At 41.9% G+C, this 19583-nt stretch overlaps 1 protein-coding gene across 9 annotated transcripts in view; it reads right to left on the reverse strand.

Moving 5' to 3' along the window:
• Nucleotides 1-19583, reverse strand: part of SNX29 (sorting nexin 29) — an 819108-nt gene that overhangs the window by 621803 nt on the left and 177722 nt on the right. The window lies entirely within an intron of this gene.

A 19583-nucleotide genomic window follows, 5' to 3' on the forward strand; every position in this document is an offset into this window, starting at 1 on the left:
GACATTTAGAAGTTAGGAAGGATTTGTATCTCGATTAGATAAGGAAAACCGTTTTCTGACTTATTGATGTGTTTGTCTTTGTTTGGATCAACATTTTAGGGAGATGCCCCTAGCCTGTGTATTCAACCTGTTTTACTAATAAGACCTTGCCTCTCATATTTGGGTTTGTCGCATTCTGCCCTCCCGTTTGTCCTCTGGCCCAGACTCCTAACTTTGTCTCCATTATACCACTTGAATATGTCATTCCTGGTTGATGTACATTGCTTCTGCATCCCAATGCCGAATCAATGAGTACTAACTTGCCGAGGTCCAAACTACCTTGTCAAGATGTCTGGGGGAAAACAGGAAGCCTTCTTAGACACTGCACCCCAATTTAGTCAGCAACAGGCCAATTGCAGTGCCAAGGCTCCATTCTCCAAGGTATGTGTTACGCCGAGCGCTCCGGGTCCCCGCTCCTCCCCGGAGCGCTCGCAGCGTTCTCCTGTTCGCAGCGCCCCGGTCAGACCAGCTGACCGGGTGCGCTGCGATAATGTCCCTAGTCGGGATGCGATTCGCGATGCGGGACGCGCCCTCTCGCGGTGCGCATCCCGACCCGCTTACCAGACTCGCTCCCCGTCTGTGCTGTCCCGGCGTGCGCGGCCCCGCTCCCTAGGGCGCGCGCGCGCCGGGTCTTTGCGATTTAAAGGGCCGGTGCGCCACTGATTGGCGCATGGGTTTTAATCAGTGTGCTCACCTGTGCACTTCCCTATATTACCTCACTTCCCCTGCACTTCCTTGCCGGATCTTGTTGCCATTGTGCCAGTGAAAGCGTTCCTTGTGTATCCCTAGCCAGTGTTCCAGACCTCTTGCCGTTGCCCCTGACTACGATCCTTGCTGCCTGCCCTGACCTTCTGCTACGTCCGACCTTGCTCTTGTCTAATCCCTTGTACCGCGCCTATCTCAGCAGTCAGAGAGGTTGAGCCGTTGCCGGTGGATACGACCTGGTTGCTACCGCCGCTGCAAGACCATCCTGCTTTGCGGCGGGCTCTGGTGAATACCAGTAGCAACTTAGAACCGGTCCACCGACACGGTCTACGCCAATCCCTCTCTGACACAGAGGATCCACCTCCAGCCTGCCGATCCTGACAGTATGCCACCTACCTGAACACTGTACATACCACTTACCGACACACTGTACAGGTGAAGTGGACCCCTTTATAAAAAAAAAACAGTATGCCTAATGGCAGTGGTCTTCTTTATTAGCAGGATGATATACCCCAAACAATACAAAAATTGATCAGATATTGTTTGAGGAACATGACAAAGAGGCCGGAAGAAGCACGCATACACATGTGAAACAGCCGGCGTAGCCTCCGAGCTCCTTTCTACCTGCACCGATGCTGTGATCCAGCCTTCCGCGAACCAGACTTCCATGCCGAGCTGTCTCGGCTGTGCGGTGAGTGCACACACGTGACGTGGCTTGTCAACATCGTTCTAGGAATTTTTTTAAGTTAATTTGATCTTATTTTTTGTATATACACATAATCTACTTGTCTGGCTTTGACCTTACTGAGGTTTAAACACACAATGAAGGAGATTTATCACAGGATTTTGAGGGTTTTCTTTGCTTACAAAAGTTGCATGTGCGTGTAAGCAACTTTTTGTGCGACTTTTGTGGGTAAGCAAAAAATACCAGTCAGCCCTATCTAAGCAATTTTGAGTTTTCACTTTGCAGTGGTCGGGAATTCACCAAGTGTGAAAGTTGCACGTAAGCAAAAAAAAAAAAAAAAAAAAAAAAAAGGTCACAAACCCCCTTCAAAAAGTCGCAAGCGTAAGCCAGACTTTTTGTGCAACTTTTTGTAAAGCTCTGCTCCCCGGCCACCCGCCCGCATCTACCACCCACCCGCTAGCTACTGCAGGACTACAACTCCCAGCATGCCCTTACAGTGAGGACATGCTGGGAGTTGAAGTCCCAACAGCTTGGGGGCAGGTGGCCGCGGAGTGGAGCCATTTCCCAGGCAGACATCCTGGCCAATCACAGCTTCCAGAAGGAAACATGAAGTTACAGTGCCATAACTTCCTTTTCCTCACTGGGAAGCCAGGGAGCGGAACACAAGCTTCCCTGGCTTCCTTGTCACCTGCCCACGCCCCAATCCTACAACTACCAGCATGCCCTTACAGTAAGGACATGCTGGGAGTTGTAGTGGTCCAGTGCGGGCGGAAGATGTGCGGTCGGGTGAAAAGCTTGTCACCCGCCCGCACATCTCCCGCCTGCCCTGCACCACTTCAACTCCCAGCATGTCCTTATTGTAAGGCCATGCTGGGAGTTGTAGTCCTGCGACATGGGCGGGAGATGTGTGGGCGGGTGACAAGCTTGCCACCTGTCCGCACATCTTCTGCCCACCCACGATGCACCACTACAACTTCCAGCATGCCCTTACTGTAATGGCATGCTGGGAGTTGAAGTAGTGCGGCGGGTGGGCGGAAGATGTGCGGGTGACTACAGGACTACAACTCCCAGCATGCCCTTACAATATGGACATGCTGGGAGTTGTAGTGGTGCAGCGCGGGAGGGAAACAAGCTTTCCTGACTTGCTTGTCACCCGCCTGCACATCTCCCACCAGCCCGCCGTCGCATTACTACAACTCCCAGCTTACCCTTACAGTGAGGACATGCTGGAAGTTGTAGCCGTGCGGTGCCGGCGGGTGACAATAAATGTACTATGCTATTTTCCACATTTTTTTTTTCTCATTTCAGATCTGTGTATCCTGTGGATTATTTCGGATTCGGTGGACTACTACTATGACCAGCATTTTGTTTTTTTTGTATAATTTTTATAAAATGGTTAATGGGGGAATGCTTTTTTTTCTTTTTAAATAAAAGTTGTTTTAAACGTGTTGTGTTGTTTTATGTTTTTTTTTATTTATTTTATTTCTTTACTTTACAGGCTTAGTAGTGGCAGCTGTCTTATAGACTGAATCCATCACTAAGCCGGGGCTTAGCGTTAACCAAAAAATCAGCTAGTGCAAAACCCCAATTATTACACCGCTACCCATAAGCCCAAAGCGTCAAAAATGGCGCTCCTGTGCCTAGGCGGTAACAGGCTGGCGTTATTTAGGCTGGGAGGGCCAGTAACAATGGTCCTCGCCCACCCAGGTAACGTCAGACTGTTGCTGCTTGGTTGGTATCTGGCTGAGAATGAAACTGAGGGAACCCTATATGTTTTTTTTTTTTTTTATTCTTTAATTTTATTATTTATGAGAAAAAAAAAACATAGGGTTCCCCATATTTTCATTCTCAGCCAGATACCAACCAAGCAGCAACAGCCTGACATTACCAGGGTGGGCTAGGACCATTGTTTCTGGCCCTCCCCAGCCTAATAGGCCCAGGAGTGCCACAACATGTTTATAAAACTTTTATTTTAAAAAACACCCCCCCCCCAAAAGCCCTCGATAACTATATTAATAATATTAAACAAAAAAAAGATGCTGGTCATCGTAGTAGTCCACCAAATCTGTAGTCACTCACAGGATACATGGATCTAAAATGAGAAGAAAAAAAAATGGGTTAGTACATTTAGTGTGAAAATAGTGTTAAAATTTTTTTTATAAACACACACATATATATATATATATATATATATATATATATATATATATATATATAGCAAAATCATCTGTAGTTGCAGTATCTTGTAATACCTTTTTTATTGGACTAACAGCATTTTGTAGAGACAAGATTTCGGGATTCCTCCCTTTATCAAGTCATAAGCATTTCTGAGCTCACAAGGGGAAAACACAGGTTCTATCTCACAAAATATGCAGGGGTTAAAACCACATATGTGGTTTTAACCCCTGCATATTTTGTGAGATAGAACGTGTGTTTTCCCCTTGTGAGCTCAGAAATGCTTATGACTTGATAAAGGGAGGAATCCCGAAAGCTTGTCTCTACAAAATGCTGTTAGTCCAATAAAAAAGGTATTACAAGATACTGCAACATTTTATAATTTGCATCTCTCTCTTGCACATTTTTTTCACAGCTGTGACTTGAGGTGGGGGTTACAAATTGGTGTTCTGTAGTCATTTATTGGTTTTTGCTTGAGCTAAAAAAAAATGGTATTCAAAAGTGATTTCTTGTTTTTTTGCTCATGTGAGCCAAATTTATCAACCCTCTGTGATAGTAGATCAATATGTCACACACAAGCAAAATTAAAGCAAGAAAAAAAATGACTAGAGAACTCGCTTACCAAAGCAACAATGATAGATGACCCTCAATGTGTTGTAATTTTACTTTTAAACTGAATAAGAGTAAATTCATGAGATTCTCTTCTGTGTTCAAAATGCCACGGTGCTGGCCCGAAGATTGCGGAGATCCAAGCAGCTAGACCCCAGCGATCAAACATTTGGATAGGGGATAAGATATGGTGATAAGGCGGAGTACCCTTTTAAGAACTGATCCTGCAGCAGCAACAAGGTCCCCCTGCTCAAGAAAGCACTTGTATAGGCCCATCTGAACTTTGCCAATGAAAATCTGAATGATTCACAACAGAACTGGGTTAGAGTGTTGTGGTCAGATGAGATTAAAATTGAGCTCTCTGACAACAACTCAACTTGCCGTGTTTGGAAAAGGACGAATGCTGCATATGACCCCAAGAACACCATCTCCACCATCAAACATAGAGATGGAAACATGCTTTTGGGGTGATTTTCTGCTAAGGGGACAGGACGACTTTACCACATCAAAAGGGACAATTGATGAAGCCATGTACCATTAAACTTTCTTACCTCACTCAGCCGGGACATCGATAGGTATTAAAGGAGATCTCCGGGGGAATTTAACTTATCCTGTATCCACAGGTATCCATAGCTTATTGCGGGGAGGGACATGGGTGCTGGGGGTCCGACGGCTAGGACCCCCCGTGATCACCAGGACAAACATGGTGCTCAGCTGAGGAACGCATGCTGCAGATGGCACATGCTCTATTTATTTATATGGGAACGCCAAAGTGACCCGAGTACAGCTCTCGGGCATCATCGGTGCTCCAATAGAAATAAATGAAGCGCGTGCCAACTAACAAGAGTAAAAACACGTGCTCCTCACTAAGAGCGCCGACGTCCCGTCCTGGTGGAGATCGCGGGGGTCCCCATTGGTCGGACTCCCCGCAATAAGTTAATTTTCGCCGAAGTACTCCTTTAGGGCATCACAATGACCTACAACATATGGTCAAGGCAACAAATGAGTGGCTGAGGAAGAGACACATTAAGGTCCTGGAGTGGCCTAACCAGTCTCCAGACCTAAACCCCAAAGAAAATCTGTGGGCAAAGCTGAAGGTTAGAGAGTTGCCAAACATCAGCCTCAAAAACCTAAATTACTTTAAAGAAGATCTTCAATGAGGAGTGGGACAAAATCTCTTCCGAGATGTGCGCAAACCTAGGGGACAACTACAAGAAATGCCGTGTTTTGCAAAAGGGTCAAATACTTATTTCACCCAGTAAAGTGCAATCAATATATAACTTATTTGAAATGTCCTTTTCTGGACTTTTTTTTTGTTGGTATTCTGTCTCTCACTGTGCAAATAAACCTATCATTACAATTATAGACTAATAATTTTTCTATCAGTGGGCAAATAAACAAAATCGTAGAATCAAATCCTTTTCTTTCCTCACTGTTGAAAAGATTATGCCAAGTATCCACATGCTCACCACTGCTCAGCCTGCTCTCTATAGAAGGTCTGTTTTATTGACAGTCAATGCCATTTGTATAAGGGCTGTTATGGGACTACAATTTGCAGCATTCCCTGGTTCTCTTGCAGAAAACGATGTGTACAATACCAGGATCAGTCTAAATCTACTGAAAGTCAGCCCCAAGAAGCACATATGAGCAGCGTCTCATAGTAGATTAACAATTCACTGCAGTAAGCACAAACATGCTGCAGCCCCTAAGAGCTACGCAGATCCGAGCTATTATTTCTATAGCACACAATCAAGCTAACACTAGTTGCTTCTAGTAAACAGAAATTTTTTTTTAATACAGCCAATAATAATTTATTGCAGCGAGGCGTCACATGGCTTTATGACAGGACAAGGAGTTAATTACTTACTACTTATACATAGACTTCAATGCAAACTGCGACCTCCTAATCTGCTCTGCACATTGATAATGACCTATTTAGGAGACATGCACTGAATAAAAGAACAAATGATGGCACTTTCCTTCATGTACCCCCCTTTATGACTGTCAGTGAACACAGAAAGAATGGTCGGTGTACACTTCAGCTCTCCTGTGCCTTTGTTATTGTGCAATCTTATTCCATATTTTATACCTGCCATCCATTTATTCTGTGGTTGCTATGCAACAAGCGAGAAGCCTCTCTGTTATTTAGAATCTGCGCTAATGGATGAGGGATAGCCATTTTACACACAAGATTTCCCCAGCAAACGGAAAGATGAAATAAAGGAAGACAGACGTACACTTGCATGGTCAGGTCATCAGTGTTACTTTGCATTCTCCTAATTACTATTTCCAGGAAACGTTACCAATAACATACAGTACGTCCAGGGGATTGCTCCATTTTATAGCATTATTGGTTATTTCACATATTCAACAGTTACCATGGACGGTGCTCCACTTACAAATATTGTTTTCGCTTTTTTTTTTTCCTAACCTCTCTTGAGAATCTACAAATGAAACACTAGTAAGTGGATGCAGGATTTCAGCTTGCTACATGTTAAGTAAGAAATAACAAAAGAGCTGCAAAATGATAGAAAAGATCACTTTCTCCCCCTGGTGGTTGCACTTTATAATTGCAAATGACAGATGTAGCAGAACGGAGTATTTAGGAGTTCTGCTAGATCTGTAGGCGTAGTTAAGAATGGGCTAGCTAACAAAACAGAGGTAAAGTCAGAGCATACAATATCAATATTTGTTGGGCTATATTACGTTCTAAAAACTTTCCATGTTTTATCTACTAAATGGACACTGTTGAAGGATTCCCCTCAACCTCCCCCCCCCCCCTATACTTAAGATCACTAAATAGGCTTTGGGGGGAAAAAAACACAGCATCCTATAAGTGCTATGATAAGAATGTGAAAACATAGTTTTTTTCCAGGGGCAAGTAACATGGTAAAGAAGCATTACAGTGAACATGTCATGTGATTTATGCCTATTTAACAGGATATGACAGAAAGAGAGGAGCTGAGCTCTGTAATATATAGGTTAATGGGATATGGAGAAGGATTTCTGAGTAAACAGCAGGGTAAATCCTGACAAGAAAAACAGTGAGAATCTTAAAGGGGTTATCCACCATAAGGTGATTTTAGCATGTACCTGGCAGACAGTAATGGACATGCTTAGAAAGGATCTGCGCTTGTCTTGGGGCCAAATGGCTATGTTGTGAGATTACCATAACACTGTGGCTAGCTTTTTATGAACTTGTATTTGCTGTTTGACTTATGTTTTTTTTACTACAAATCCCACAATTCCATCGTCCTCCCTCTCACACATCAACCACCCCATCCAATGAAACAAAAGACCTGTGGTTTTAAATCAGAGTGCCTACAGCTGTTGCATTAGTTGCAGATCGATCCCTGCACCCATTGAAGCAGACAGGCTCCCTGTCATCAGCTGAGTCAGGTCTCGGACGCATTGCAAGCTGGGAAAAATCCGAGACAACAGTCATTTTGTATGCTGGTAAAAATAAATATTGGGGTGAAAATCACAGAAGAATTGTGAGAAAATCGTTACACACAGGTACAGACACTATATTATGGACTACACTAACTTTACAGCCCCTGTAGCATAGTCAAATAAAAAAAATTCCTGGAATACCCCTTTAATTATTTTGTCCAGCAAGTGTGTGCGCACAGAGGGGTGTCAATCATACTGTGTGTGTGGGGTCTTTCTTTCTTAGGGTATGTTCACAAGGCGGAATTTTTGCACAAAGCTTGCTGAACAGAATTGCGGAAATATCTAAACACAGAATTCCACTGAGATTTAAGCCCCATTGATTTCAATGTTATTCCGCCACAGAATTCTCCTAAATATAAGACTAGTCTTATATTTTGACGGAATGCAGAAATCTGAATTTCTGCAGTAGAATGCCTACTGTGGAAACTCTGCAGTCTAAATGGGACTGTGGAAATTCTGCAGTCTAAATGGGACTGCGGAATCACATTCAAATTAATCTGAAGTACAATACCAAGGAATTTCCATCAGGGTTCTTCGGCAAAATTTTGCACAGAAAATCCATACCTTGTCAGAATTTAGTTCTATTTATAAAAAAAAAATCCTGCTCATATGCTGCTCTCAGACAGGGCAGAATCAATCACCTGACATATTCACTTTAAATGTCTAATGGTCATTCATTCTTCAGTGACTTGCCCTGCGTTATCAGCAGCAACCACTCCCCTCCATTCATGACAATTCCTGCACAAGCAGACATCTTTTCTAGAAGTCAACAAAGAGCGGAGGTGAGAAGCTTGGAAAGGCTTGCTATCAATAACCCAATCCCTTTTTTTTTTTTATTAACTGGTGCCAAAAAGTTAAACAGATTTGTAAATTAATTTTGTAAAGTTCTTCCAGTACTTATTAGCTGCTGAATACTACAGAGGAAATTATTTTATTTTTTAACACAATGCTCTCTGCTGACATCACAAGCACAGTGCTCTCTGCTGACATCTCTGTTCATTTTAGGAACTGCAAAGAGCAGCAAATGTTTGCTATGGGGATTTTCTCCAACTTTGGACTGTTCTTAAAATGGACAGAGGTTTCAGCAAAGAGCACTGTGCTCGTGATGTCAGCAGACCTGTGTTCCAAAAAGAAAAGAATTTCTTATATAGTATTTAGAAGCTAATAAGTACTGGAAGGATTGATATTTTTTTTATAGAAGTAATTTACAAATCTGTTTAACTTTCTGGCACCAGTTGATTTAAAAAAAAAAAAAAGTTTTCCACAGGAGTACCCCTTTAAGCCCTTAAGGACTCAGGGTTCTCCAGTTTTTGCACTTTCGTTTTTTCCTCCTTACCTTTTAAAAATCTTAACCCTTTCAATTTTCCACCTAAAAATCCATATTATGGCTAATTTTTGCGTCACCAATTCTACTTTGCAGTGACATTAGTCATTTTACCCAAAAATTCACGGCGAAACGGGAAAAAAAATAATTGTGCGATAAAATCGAAGAAAAAACGCCATTTTGTAATTTTGGGGGCTTCCGTTTCTACGCAGTGCATATTTCGGTAAAAATTACACCTTATCATTATTCTGTAGGTCCATACGGTTAAAATGATACCCTACTTATATAGGTTTGATTTTGTCGCACTTCTGGAAAAAATCATAACTACATGCAGGAAAATTTATACATTTAAAAATGTCATCTTCTGACCCCTATAACTTTTTTATTTTTCCCCGTACAGGGCGGTATGAGGACTCATTTTTTGCGCTGTGATTTGAAGTTTTTATTGGTATGATTTTTGTTTTGATCTGACTTTTTGATCACCTTTTTATTCATTTTTTAATGGTATAAAAAGTGACCAAAAATAAGCTTTTTTGGACTTTGGAATTTTTTTGCGCGTACGCCATTGACCGTGCGGTTTAATTAATGATATATTTTTATAGTTCGGACATTTACGCACGCAGCGATACCACATATGTTTTTTTATTTTTTTTATTTACACAGTTTTATTTTTTTTATGGGAAAAGGGGGGTGATTCAAACTTTTATTAGGGAAGGGGTTAAATGACCTTTATTAACACTTTTTTTTTAACTTTTTTTTTAACTTTTTTTTTTGCAGTGTTATAGGTCCCATAGGGACCTATAACACTGCACACACTGATCTCCTATGCTGATCACTGGCGTGTATTAACACACCTGTGATCAGTGTTATCGGCACTTGACTGCTCCTGCCTGGATCTCAGGCACGGAGCAGTCATTCGTCGATCGGACACCGAGGAGGCAGGTAAGGGCCCTCCCGGTGTCCTGTAAGCTGTTCGCCGCGGCGGTCCCGAACAGCCCGACTGAGCAACCGGGATACTTTCCCTTTAGAAGCGGCGGTCAGCTTTGACCGCCGCTTCTAAAGGGTTAATACCGCACATTGCCGCGATCGGCGATGTGTGGTATTAGCCGCGGGTCCCGGACGTTGATGAGCGCCGGGATTGACGCGATGTGATGCGGGGTCGCGCTGCGAGCCCGCTTCATATCGCGGGAGCCAGCGCAGGACGCAAATATACGTCCTGCGTCGTTAAGGGGTTAAGTATGAAAGCCCAATGATCACATAAAAAGGGTTATCCCAAGACTAAAATGTTTCTGCTATACACCATATATAACACATTCTTAAAGTTTTCAGACCCTTTCACTTTTTGTTATGTTGTGGCATTGTGCTAACATAAAAACAAAAAAATTTCAGCCCCCCCTTCATATCATTCAACTCAATAATGACAAAGTGAAAACTGAATTTTAGACATTTTTGCATATTTATTGAAAAGGTGTTATCTGTGGTCAATTCAGTTGGCTGTAAATAATTTGGAAAGACACAGCCCTGTCTATATAAAATCATGCCAATCTTAGAGTAAATAATGCATATCAGAGCAAAAACCCAGCCATGAGGTGGGAAGAACTGCCTGTTGAGCTCAGAGACAGGATTGTGTAGAGGCAAAGATCCGGAGACGGGAAGAAATAAAATTCCTTCTGCACTAAAAGTTCCTCAGAGCACAATGGCCTCTATTATTCTTAAATGGAAGAAATTTTGAACAATCAGGACTCTTCCTTGAGACTGCTCAAAAAGGATCCTGTAAAAGACACATAAAAGCCAGGGGGGCTGGAACATGGAGTGGGAAAGATCAATAAAGCAAAGAATAGAGACACTGCTAGAAAAAAATAAAACTGATACAGTGTTCTAGACCTTAGGCTGAACCGAAGGATCATCTAGAGAAATATATTGCTATCTATGTTAACAAAAGTTCTTTTTACGCCCATTCGGCTGGGTGTAGGTCATATGCACTTTCCCCATAGTTATCAAAGAGGTACACGTTCTTCAGAAATAGAAACTTGTCTACATCAAAGCTTCTTATGCATGGTGCAGTGCAGGCTGGCAAACGGGTGTTTAAGAAATGGAACCCCTTAAGGACTGAGGGTATACCCATATGCTCCGTTTTAGAGTCCTTAAAGACTGAGGGCATATGGGTATGCCTATAGGAATTCCGGTCCCCGCCGCTAGCTGGTAGGGGACTGGACTGGGATGCCCAGCGAGCGATCTGCGTCGATTCTGGGTCATACGGGTCTCCGGTGACCTGGAAAAAAAGGGGAATTGGGGCTGTCCAAGACACCCATGATCCCCTGAAGGCCGGTCAGAAGTGACCGACCAATATCAGATTGGGGGGGGGTTAAAGTTCAGTTCCCCCGTTCTGCCCAACCACAGTAGTCCGGGCAGAACAGGAGAATTGTCTTGTGACCGGCACCAGGGGTCACATACCATCGGCGGCAGTGGACGGCGATGATGCGCGGCTGGCTCCCTGGAGCAGACTACGGAAGCCGGTTGAGTTTCTTAGCAACATCCGGAGGGCTACTGTTTGGAGACCACTCTACAGTGGTCTCTAAACTGTAGCCTTCCAGATGTTGCAAAACTACAACTCCAAGCATGCCCAGACAGCTGTTTGCTGTTTGGGCATGCTGGGATTTGTAGTTTTGCAACACCTGGAGGGCCACAGTTTGGAGATCACTGTGCAGTGGCTTCTAAACCGTGGCCCTCTAAATCTTGCAAAACTGCAACTTTCAGCATATCTCGCCATGCTGGGAGTTGTAGTTATACAACAGCTGGATGTATGCAACTGCAACTCCCAGCATGGCGAGGTATGCAAATACAAATCCCAGCGTGGCATGCTGGGAAATGTAGTTATACAACAGCTGAAGGTACGCAACTACATCTCCCAGCATGCCCTTCGGCGATCAATACATGCTGGGAGTTCTAGTTTTGCAACAGCTGGAGGCACACTGGTTTATAAATACTGACTTAGGTAACAGAACCTAACTGAAGGTTTTCCAACCAGTGTGCCTCCAGCTGTTGCAGAAGTACAACTCCCAACATGCATGGTCTGTCAGTGCATGCTGGGAGTTGTAGTTTTTCAACAGCTGGAGGTTCATTCACACGGGCTTGTTTACAGTGAGTTTCATGCTGCAAGTTTGAGCTGAGGCAAATTTGGAAGAGATGGAAGGAGAGCTCAAACAAATAAATGCACATTGCCTGAGGAAGTGCCCTTTGCGGGCAAGAAACGCGTTGCTGTTGTGCCACTGAATAAACCTTATGAAGTAAACCTATGGATATCATCATCTGTCTTGCACTGTAGCTGCGCCTGACTAAGATCCATTTTTTTCCTGAAACAATTGCTGTTATACTAGCCGGTGAGTGAGGACCTGACCGGAGGATCCAGGCTGCATACAGAGTACCACTTTCTACATGCGATATGGTGTTGTGCCCTGAGCGCAACATCTTCTGGTAAGTGTAAACCTTTACGTTTTGCCAAAAACTCTTTAAAGTACCGCACTAGGGGCACGTGTGTCTTCTTTCTCGTTTATCCTATCTATTCACGGTAATGGATCTAAGCTGCTAGTTGAAATACTACACACAACGGAGAACAGATGATCTGTTTTTGGAAGAAATTCGCTGTTTTTTATTTACAGCATAACTCCTTTAATATCCAATTTAATACAATGACAATGCAGAAGTTGTTTCATAGCTCCTGTAACATAAAAGTAACTCAGCTTGGAATTGCTCTCACATTAAATCCCTTAATTGTAAGTGTGGATAGAACATTGTGCAAATTTCAATGAGAAAGAAATGTTGAATCTATTGATCTCAGTTGTGTACACTTCCTGACTGTTAAATATCCCTGTATTATATAAATACTCAATCTGATTAAGAAAAATAGCAATTCTTTACAAGCTCTATCCAGGTTAATGAAGGTGAGAACTTTTACCATTTCCCATTTACACATAGGCCCCATGGAATAATGACATAGAGAAAAGCAGGACTGCATCCATAATATGCATGCAGCTAGTCGCTTTACTAAAAATAGTTACTAGCATAGTAGTATAGTAAAATAGTAACTGGCTTTGCCTTGTTTAGAATCAAGAGATCTACTCACTTATACACTGTGGCTGGTCACATAACAGGCACTACTTATAGGCCATTTATCAGGATGAGATTCACACATATACATACACTTTAACAGATATTTTCAGAAATAGTTTAGTGAAATAATGTTTTAAGAGGTCATTGTCACTTCAACAAACTATGCATAAATCAATAGTAAAAGTGAAAATAATAAACTATGTAATATATCTTAGCAGAAAAAAATGCCTATTTTAAATGATCATGTTCCTTTTTCGACACCCCCTCCCACACACACACACACACAAAAAAGAAAAAAAAAAAACACCTCACAATTTATTCTGAGAAAACTGAAGAAAGTCGACTTCTGAAGGGTCATCTCGCTTAGGTATCAGATTACAGCTGCCCACACAAGTGTATGGAGAGTGTAGGGGTGAAAAAGGCGAGGAGGGGGAGTGGCTAAAGAGAGACAGAGGCAGAAAGAGAGATTCACAGAGAGAGTGCCGAGCTTTTAGTGAGAATTAAAACTCACTCAAGTGCTGGATTCACAGTTTAAACTGTTCAGTACAGCTCTATAATGTCATCCGGGTCCCTGCATCGTATCTCCCATTGTGGTTTTGTAGGTATCATATGCAGCTAATACATGTTTACCTTTATTGTTTGTACACTTATGATACTGTTTGCACACGGCACTTTATCTACTAGCACCATTATGCATTTATGCTCTTTACATGCGGTGTGTTGTGTTTACCAAGTTCATTATGTTAGCATAATTATGACCAACATATTGTCATCATGCTCATGCAGTGTGTCCGGTAATGCCGCATTTTTCAATGTTATTTCTCCTTTTTATTACCAGAATTGGTTTTTAATGTATATCAATAAAAAAATTACGGTAATTTTATCATGATTTAAGTGACTCTATTAGTTGTTCCTGTAGTTCAATGTCTCCCATGATGCTACTGCTTCTGAGGGTGCACTAGAAGCAGATATTCTATGGGAGATATCATGCTGTACCCAATAGCTCAGGGACTACACAAATTATATAATGGTCAGAAACAATGCTATTATTCATGTACACACGATAGCTTATTCTGAAAAACTACCTGAAATGACAAGTACATTTAAAATGGGTAATCTGGGTATACAAACTGTATTATAAAAGAGAGTGTCTGCTTTCAACATAAAAGAGAATGCAAACTAACCTGCCCCTATCACCCACAGCTGCTGTTCTGACGGCACCTAGTCACAATCGCTCACTGCTGCTTTGTCAGACACGTAATTCCTTTAGAAAATGCCTGCAGTGGTGACATGCATTCAGCCAATGATTGTCTGAGCAGGTATTTTCTACAGAATTACATATTTGAGAAAGCGCAGAGCAGCAGAGACTGGTAGTCACCAGAAAAGCAGCTGTGAGAATGAGGGCGGGTGAGTATGCATTCTTATTTATTTTAAAAGCAGCTTTACTTTATTAGGCCCAGAATACTTCTTTTACATATACTATTCAATGACAAATGACACAGCATATAACTTGTGAGTTAAACACTGTATCATACTACAGAGCTGCATGAATAATTCTGCAGGCGTCAGAAATCTAAAATCTCTCAGCACTCCCTGTTGGTTTAGTATCTGCCTTGAGCTTAATCTTAATTTCAGCGGCAGTACAGTAGTAAGTGAAGGTAGATTAAACTAAAAGGAGTTTAGCAAAGCAGGTAAGTATGTGCTGGTCATCAAGTTATTCAACTGTATTAAATAGAACTGCGAATGCAACATTGGGTTGTATCTTAGGATCTACACCTTATCTACAAATAAGTGTGTAGTTACTGGTTACACTGGTATAGCTTGGATATTCCCAGGCTTTATCTAGGCTAATTAGTGTTACCAAAAAAAAAAAAAAAAAAAAAACCACATCAGCTAACCTGTTACTCCAGATATCCAGAAATGCAGCTGCCGATCATCTGCAACTGCAGCTTGGATCGGCAGCTGCATTTCTTATTATCTGTATGGATGCAGGCATGGGGAACTTTACACTGGAATGAAAATCAAAGCAGCTATGGGGAACATCTTTGTACTAGTGAGCATTTTATGAGTGCATTTACATTTTAATCTATAGCTTCATAGGGGACATACTTATATTCTCCTACTAATGAGTGAGTTTGTCTATCAACGATAGAATCAGTAATATCCTGGAATATGAGAACCTAATTTGGAAGGTGACTTGTTTATCTTGAGGTATTAGATGCATGCCTGCTGGGGGGGGGGGGGGGGTATACACAATATCTGGAGACCCTCTGGAGAGACTCTATTGATATGTCCAATCTTGGATTTATGGACTATGAAATATGTCTCTTGTTGACCATTGTGCTCAATTTATGGGTAATCATCTGCTATATCTATTCCTCTCTTCATTATCTCCCATTAAACCACTAATCGCTGAGGGTCTATATTCAGTATCTGCAAATGAGACTTCAAGCATTTTGCTTAATCTGCGTGTCTGATCTATGTGAAGCACTATCTGCACTAACAATATTTATGCTGCTATATATGTATTAACATCTGTCTGCAATCTGGATTTGTAAAGGTTTATTTCCCTAACCTTTCTATTACCCTACCTGTAATCCCCTGATGAACCATGTCATTGTATTTGATACACGGGGAAACGTGTTGGGAAGTGTCGGCTTGAATTGTATCAGGAGGTTTTTAATTACATTCAGGGCTATTCCTGGAATTTTAACTTTTTAATTGTATTAATTGTTGATTATATTGATATAGGGTTTTAATGGCTATTCAATTAAGGTGAAATTTTTTATATATGTAAGTTATTTTCTATGTTTGTCCAATCCCACACAAACAGAAATTAAGATAATAATCCAATATTGTAGACCTCTGAATGCACATATTTCTCAGAAAATGTCAATAATTTAGGAGCAGTGTCGGGACGGAATTCAGCTCATGAATAAGATACACACAAACAGAGTTGCCCTCTGGACTTGCCAGGAGGAAATTTACTTATGGTGCACATACTGTTCAGTGCAGTTAAAATGATATCATCTTCCTTCAGCTATTATGTCATGCATGTAGATTCTAAACTATTTTCATATGACAGATCATGCTATGGGATTTTCTACAAAAATAATCTTTTATTATTTTATTTATTATTATTTACTCAGTATACAGCTGTTTTTAGTGTATACTAAGGTAAACTGGCAAATGTTGCCCAAAGTCTCAGGTTGACTTACAGCTATTACACCATGAAAAGCAAGGGACCCCCTAAATCCTATATATTTTCTGAAAGGTGATGATTGCAGTTTTCTAAGGATAGGTAGCACCTTCTAGTAGCTTTCAGACAAACAGAAATTGATTACATTTTTTTTCTCTAAATGAACTGAATCATACATTGCACCTAAAACAAAGCAGAGGATTACATACAAAAACAACACAAATCAAAGTGGGAAAAGTTCATACAGTATATATGTATTACAATTATATAAATTATATATGCCAGTAAGCGTGTATGTTCTCTAACAATGAAACAGAGGCCATGCAACATTTTTAGTCATGTTACAAATATTTATTGCACACTGCAAACTTCTGTGCACCCATTATGTATGCTTACAGCATACTGTGTACAAGCATACAATTTAATAGACAAATCAGAATTAAACTAAAAGGTTTTTAACCAAAATGCGCACTCAAGTAAATGTCTGATGCAAACAAAATGTTCTCTGCAACAAACTGTAGGAGTTCATACATAGCACACAAGTGCGTGTTAAAAAAAAAATGAATTTTCCGTTCACCCTATATAAACTTTAAGCCTAACCTGTTAACCTAATAAAATGAGCTTATTAGCTTCTGTATTATAGACGCAACACCCGAACAACCTGCTCTTTATTAGTACCAGAGGTAGAGCACCCTAACTGCGGTTCTGATAATTTGCAGGAGGTTCGGGTGTGATGTCCTCAATAAGCATTTTACTTGGCCAAATATTTTTGTAATTTTTTTTGTGGAGCTAATTCAATCTTTTCCATGATGTTTCTCTGTCATGGGGCAATTGGCACCAGCCTCATGGGGCAGGGGGTCGGTTTGCCTTCCTATAGATCAACACAGTAGGGTTATAGGTTGAACTTAAAGGATTTTTTTTTTCAACCTTACAAACTATGTTGCTATGTTACGATAGTCCATATCTGTGCATTCCTTTATGGACAGAACAGGGCAAAATGTAGAAAAGATATTGACGTTTGTGTGTATACGATAGGAGTGTTTGGCTTATTAGGCTGCAGGATCTGGATGCTGATAAACCTCTGGGTCGTGAAGTCAATAAGCAGCCCAGCAGATGCAGCTGGGTAAACAGCCACACATATGTGATGGACGGCAAGTATGCTCGCTGATAAGGAGAGAATGATAACATGAACAAAATGTCACAACACAGAGCAGAAGCAGCGCCCTTGGGAATAAGGAGAGCATTTTTAGATCCTAGGATTACCCTATAAAGAGCATCCATCACTTCACTCTTGTGATCCCTGGAGATTCCAGAGTATGGTCCCCTGAAAACATACAATCTAAGCACAGCCTAGTAAAATGCCATCACTTTATGAGATAGGACTAACCCTTTATGTATCACTGAGTATGTCTTTAAAGAGTACCTGTTACTAAAAAAAAATAACACAATCACAACTGTAGATGTTTAATATACACTTCTCCAAAAAATAAAGGGAACACTAAGATAAAACATCCTAGATCTGAATGAACTTATCGTATGAAATACTTTCGTCCTTACACAGTTGAATGTGCTGACCACAAAATCACACAAAAATTATCAATAGAAATCAAATTTATCAACCCATGGAGGTCTGGATATGGAGTCACACTCAAACCACACTACAGGCTGATCCAACTTTGACGTAATGTCCTTAAAACAAGTCAAAATGAGGCTCAGTAGTGTGTGTGGCCTCCACGTGCCCGTATGACCTCTCTACAATGCCTGGGCATGCTCCTGATGAGGTGGCGGATGGTCTCCTGAGGGATGTCCTCCCAGTCCTGGACTAAAGCATCAAGCAACTCCTGGACAGTCTGTGGTGCAACGTGGCGTTGGTGAATGGAGCGAGACATGATGTCCCAGATGTACTCAGGTCTGGGGAATGGGCGGGCCAGTCCATAGCATCAATGCCTTCCTCTTGCAGAAACTGCTGACACACTCCAGCCACATGAGGTCTAGCATTGTCTTGCATTAGGAGGAACCCAGGGCCAACAACACCTGTATATGGTCTCACAAGAGGTCTGAGGATATCATCTCGATACCTAATGGCAGTCAGACTACCTCTGGCAAGCACATGGAGGGCTGTGCAGCCCACCAAAGAAATGCCACCCCACACCATTACTGATCCACCACCAAACAGGTCAAGCTGGAGGATGTTGCAGGCAGCAGAACAGTTCCACGGCGTCTCCAGACTCTGTCAAGTCTGTCACATGTGCTCAGTGTGAACCTGCTTTCACCTGTGAATAGCACAGGGCACCATCTTGGTGTTCTCTGGCAAATGTCAAACGTCCTGCATGGCGTTGGGCTGTAAGCACAACCCCCACCTGTGGACGTCGGGCCTTCATGGAGTCTGTTTCTGACCGTTCGAGTGGACGCATGCACATTTGTGGCCTGCTGGAGGTCATTTTGCAGGGCTCTGGCAGTGCTCCTCCTGCTTCTCCTTGCACAAAGGCAGAGGTAGCGGTCCTGCTGCTGGGTTATTTCCCTCCTACGGCCTCCTCCACGTCTCCTGATGTACTGGCCTGTCTCCTGGTAGTGCCTCCATGCTCTGGAAACTATGCTGACACACAAAACCTTCTTGCCACAGCTCGTATTAATGTGCCATACTGGATGAGCTGCACTACCTGAGCCACTTGTCTGGGTTGTAGACTCTGTCTCATGCTACCATTAAAGTGTAAGCAGCGCAAGAATTCAAAAGTGACCGAAACATAAGCCAGGAAGCATAGGAACTGAGAAGTGGTCTGTGGTCACCACCTGCAGAACCACTCCTTTATTGGGGGTGTCTTGCTAATTGCCTATAATTTCCACCTGTTGTCTGTTCCATTTGCACAATAGCATGTGAAATTGATTGTCAATCAGTGTTGCTTCCTGAGTGGACAGTGTGATTTCACAGTGTGATTGAGTTGGAGTTACATTGTGTTGGAGTTACATTGTGTTGTTTAAGTGTTGCCTTTATTTTTTTTGAACAGTGCATTCAGTGCAGCCACTAATGTTGAGTAGAATTAACATATTTTGGGCATTCTCTCCTTATAGTATTTTTTTTTGGTATATTTTTTCACTTTCTATAGTGAGTGGGCGGGTTAGGTGGAGAGCTGTACTGTGTGCTCTGACAAATCAGATGCCTCCTGCTTCATTTCTGTATTAACAAGTATTAAGCTATAAATGGTGTTATTCCCAATATAAAAGGGTATTCAAGTTCATAAATTCTACCTTATCTACACAATAAGTGTCTAACAGCAGAATGACTG

The sequence above is a fragment of the Hyla sarda genome, chromosome 8, assembly GCF_029499605.1.
Source record: "Hyla sarda isolate aHylSar1 chromosome 8, aHylSar1.hap1, whole genome shotgun sequence".
NCBI classification, from domain to species: Eukaryota; Metazoa; Chordata; class Amphibia; order Anura; family Hylidae; genus Hyla; species Hyla sarda.